General features: G+C 41.5%; 1 pseudogene; it reads left to right on the plus strand.

The window, feature by feature from the left end:
- Positions 1-3836: 3836 nt before the first annotated feature.
- On the plus strand, positions 3837-4640 carry LOC118854739 (annotated as a pseudogene).
- Positions 4641-4898: the final 258 nt, after the last annotated feature.

Raw genomic sequence — 4898 nt, forward strand, 5'->3', positions numbered from 1 at the left:
ACCAATGTCTATTTGACCTTTGAGAAAAAAGTACTAAAGGTTCTGAAACAATTTCCCTACACTTGCCCCTATTCCATCCCACCCTGTCTGTTGTTTAGCATCTGCCAAGATCAAGAGAAAAGGCAGGCTGGAAAAGTATAATTTGCCTAGGCAAGGTTATACAGTGTTTCAAGGTTTAAATACCACCCCATCCTACATTGATGTTCTATTTTTCCATTCATCCTACTTGATGGGAAGGAGTTGGTGGGGTTAAAGGTGAAATTCAGACTCAGTGATTCAGGTATAAATTAATCCCAGTCATTAAACAGAAATGAAACCATTTTAATAGTTATCTGCTGTCTAGAATTTCTCCACCACCACCACCTCCACCACCACCACCATAGACTATCATCATTTTTTCAGTGGGAAGTAGGAAATTGTTGCCTCAAATTAAAAAAAAACAAAAACAAACAAACAAAAACTACTGAAACTATAGGTGTCATTCTCCTTTTCTGATTAAAAGGCTATGAATGGATAATCATTCTTAGACACATGATTGGGTCAATGATTTAGCCATCAAAATCAAAGCTTCTGTAATTTTTCCCTATTGCAAGAAAAGTATTGAAACTTGTCAGTGTCTTTTATTATTCCTGTTCCACTGCCCTGAGTAGTAGTGATATGAGCACTGGGGCTGGAGACCAGAAGAACCCAAATCTGAATTACACCTCTGGTTCTTGCCTGTTGTGGTATTGTACAATGGAGTCCATAAATCAGTGATGTCATGGTGCTTATCTAAGAGAATTGTTGAGACACTCAAATGAGATTATATGTGCAAGGCACCTGGCTTAATGTGCTAGAGAAGTATCATCCATTGTCATCAAATAATTTTTTGTTCCCACTTGTGTGTTTAAGTGAGGCACTCCTAGTATGGAAAATCTCTTCCAGGCCTATGCAGATGTACAACTCATCCATAGTTCATCAACCTAGAAAGTTGCTTCTGGTCACTGAGAGGTTAAGTGACTACCCCTGATCACACAATCGGGTTGAGTTAGAGCTTATACTTGAACCATTTCCTTCTGCCTCCAAAGCCAATTCTCTATCCATTAAATTTAGCTATGCTACAATAAAAACCGTGAGATCCACAAAGCAGGAGTTTTCTTTATTAAAAAAAAGTTTCTGTCAATTACAAAGTCCAAAGAAATCCTAATTCGGAATAGCAAGAGAATGTTAAAATAAATTCAGTGTCAAAAATAAACACAAACACAGACCTCCACACAATAATCTCCTATGTTATTTTACCAGTTTGAAGGAAAAATAAAGACAGGGAGGAGACAGCTAATCCACAAATACAAATAGACTCCAGGCAGGGCTTTCTATGAAAAGTCCTCAGGTGATGTACTCTGCCTGTGCTTAAGCACTTAGCTAACAACTCTGAGGTACAGCTGGTTGTTTGCTTTGCAGTATAGTACAGCCAATGCCAGGATGTGGAAAAGGACATTGAACAGACCTACATTGGGGTGGGGGACACTTATTAATGGTCATGGCTCAGCTGAGAAACATCTTCTGGGGTTTGAAAATGCTGCAGAACACTTGAGCCTGATTACTTAATTAGTCTTTAGAGTAAGTCTATGGGGGGAAAAATAGAAAAGAATGATATGCACGGGCCACTCAGGAGAACTATCTTTGTCCAAGGTTATTTCAAAAGTATTTGAAGATGAAAAACAAAGATTATGTTTTCTTCTGTCTTGGTCCCATGTTAATATCTGTCAGGTTCATGCTTCTAAACTTCAGTAGACTTTTTTGTTAGTTTGCTGTAGATTCTTTTAAAAATAGTTTTTTTTTCTCTAGAAAATGCTATATTTATTTCAATTTCAACTGTACTTTCAGTTCTGGTAAATTCCACCAGGTGGCAGATATTCTATAGTAGCCAGGCAGACCACCTTTCCTTCTGAAAAGAACCCCACCCCCGAAATAAGCAAAACCCCCCAAACAAATAGAATGCTCCCTGTTTCCCTGAAATGTCCTAGGGATTTAGGGACAGAATTAAGGGGGAAAGAAGTAAGCTGTCTAAATGACTGACTTCCGTGGCTAATTCCTTATTTAAAAAGACAAGAAAATGTGCCCAGAATAATGAAATTCCTCTCCTTTTAATATCCCTCTATACCTTCTAGCTATGAGAAATTGTGATTGAAAATATATCCTAATCACCCCCAGAGAAGGGAAAGGCGGAGAAGTACCCTGTTTACAATTCTACCGAAGAGTTTTACTATTATACTTTGGCAGGACATTTTTAGCAGTGTATTTACATGCTAGCTTTAAAATAAAGGAGTATTCCATTTCTGATACAATGATGGTATTCAGACAGACATTCAGATATCACTTTAAGGTTTTGATTTTTGCAACAACCCTGTGATATAGGTCCCACTTTTAGAAATTAAGAAACTGAGGTTAAGTGAATAACCTAGGGTCACATTGTTAATATGCATATGTGGTGAAATTTCAATCAAAGTTTGTAGTCCTTATGCAGGATATCCTATTGCCTCTGCTCATATGGCCAGAGCCTTGATGTGACATTATTCTGCAAGCTTATTTCAGGATTCTATGGCAAAATGTGAAAGTATTTAAAATGATTAATCACATAATACAAACATGTAATTATAGGTTTAAAGTTGGAAGTATCCTCATGGGTAAAATTGCCTCATTTTAAAGATGAGAAAACTGCTCCAAAGAGATAAAGTGATGAGCCCAGATTGACAAAAGTACTAAGTAGCACAAGGAAGGATTTGCATTCAGGTGCTCTGGTCTCAAATCTTTCCTATTGTTCCAGTCTACCTCCCTTTTAGGGTTTATTTTACATTTAATTTCTTCCAGAAACCCTAGTCATTTTCCAAATCACATTACTATTAAGAAAATATTTTAAAATTATTAGCATCTCTCCCTTATTAAAATACATTATAGTTTTACAATACAACAAAATTGAGAAATTTGGCTTATTTCAGTCTTTTGATTTCTATATTACAATGTTCCAGATTTTTCTGAACTCCAATTACTGCTCATTCCTCCCTGTCTCTGTCTGTCTGTCTGTCTCTCTCTCTCTCTCTGTTTCTCTCTCTCTTCCTGTACTATATTAGTGCTTTAAATAATCTGGCTCTTCTCAATATTCCCAGTCTTATTTTGTATCCCTTCCCTTCCTTCTCTCTCTGCCTACTTGTCACTTTGACATCGGATTCTGTTCTATGCCCTATGTCTCTGTCTTTCCATAAGTGCTCCTGCATATATAGAAATCATTCTCTGCTAATAATCTGCCTCATAGAATCCCTATTTTTCTTCATAATATATCTCAAGTATATCTTATACCACTAGGCTTTGCCTTATCCCAACATTAGTTAGCATTCTGTCGAAAAATGTCCTAATAGTGCTTTTTGTTTATGTTCTTAGTAACATGTCGTAGGTGCCGAGGGCTAGAGATACAAAAAGGTCCGGGTGCAAAAGTAGTTTGGTACACATCATGAGAGCAGTTCTAATAGGTGGGACTAGTCAACTAGGATAAGGATAGTTGGTTTTGCTGGAGTGGTCAACAATAGTCTTAGACTCAAGAGGAACATGGCAGAACTCACTAATAATACTTTATTGACACGCTAAGATAGGTAGGTAGGTAGATGACAGATAGATGGATAGATGGATGGATGGATTAGATAGATTAGATAGGTGAACCACCCTAACATTCCATCCCTGAACCATTACCCTATAACAAAAAAAAAAAAAAATCAAGAAGATGGTTGCAGGGGTGGAGCGACAAACACGCTCAAGTGATGCCAATTGTCCGACTTGAGACCGCTGATCCCCCGGGGCTGGAGATGCCTGCGGGTCCTTGCAGAGAGGGGCGGGTGGTCTTGGTGACTGGAGGTGCTTGGGGTATAGGCGCTGACAGTGCGCGCCTTTGTGGAGAATGGTGCTAAAGAGATTATCTGTGACAGGAGTGAGTCAGGTGGCAGGGCTGAATTTAGTCAGGGGGCAGGGCTGAATTTAGTCAGGCCACCAGCAGGAGCTGTCTTCATCCGCTGTGATGTGAGCAGAGAAGGGGAAGTGGAGGCCCTGATCTTTGAGACTCTACAACGTTTTGGCCTCCTGGAGTGCTTGAAAACAAGGCTGGACGCCATGCTCCAGAGGAGATACTGAAAGAGACGTCCTCCCAGGCCTTCGGAGAGCTGCTGGAGCTGAACCTGTTTGCCACGTACACGGTATCCAAGTGTGCCTTTCCCTTCCTTCGGCAGAGCCAGGGCAGCATCATTAGCATCTCCGGCCTGGTGGGTGCCATGGGGCAGAGAAAGGCTGCATCTTATGTGGCCATCAAGGGGGCTGTGACCGCTCTGACCGAGGCTTTGGCCCTGGATGAGAGTTAGTATGGTGTCCGAGTCAACTGCATCTCCCCAGGAAACATCTGGACCCCTCTGTGGAAGGAGCTGGCCACCCTGACCCCCGATCCCTCTGCCACGGTCAGAGAAGCGGATCAGGCGCAGCCCCTGGGACGGATGGGCAGGCCAGACGAGGTGGGGGCTTTCCACGCTTCTTTCTTCACCGGCGTGGAGATGCCCCTGAGCGTGGTCGCCTAGCTGGACTACGGGCGCAAAGTGCCCCGACGTAACGGACGACCCCTGTAATCCGGCATTGCTACCGCGGGACTCCCGGCGGTGGCCCCTGACCTCCCCTCCCACAGCTAGCTCTAGCTCTTCGAACCCTGGACCATGTGTCCTCTACCCCTTCCTTCCTCCAGGCCCTTTCCGTCCGATAGATAAATTGGAAATAGAAAAAGAAACAAAAATCAAGAAAAACAAATCTTTTCATGACTACCAATGTATGCCTTATTCTACTCAATCAGTGAAAAGACATTTATTAAACACTTACAGACACTATTCATG

Source organism: Trichosurus vulpecula, chromosome 6 (assembly GCF_011100635.1).
Source record: "Trichosurus vulpecula isolate mTriVul1 chromosome 6, mTriVul1.pri, whole genome shotgun sequence".
NCBI lineage: Eukaryota > Metazoa > Chordata > Mammalia > Diprotodontia > Phalangeridae > Trichosurus > Trichosurus vulpecula.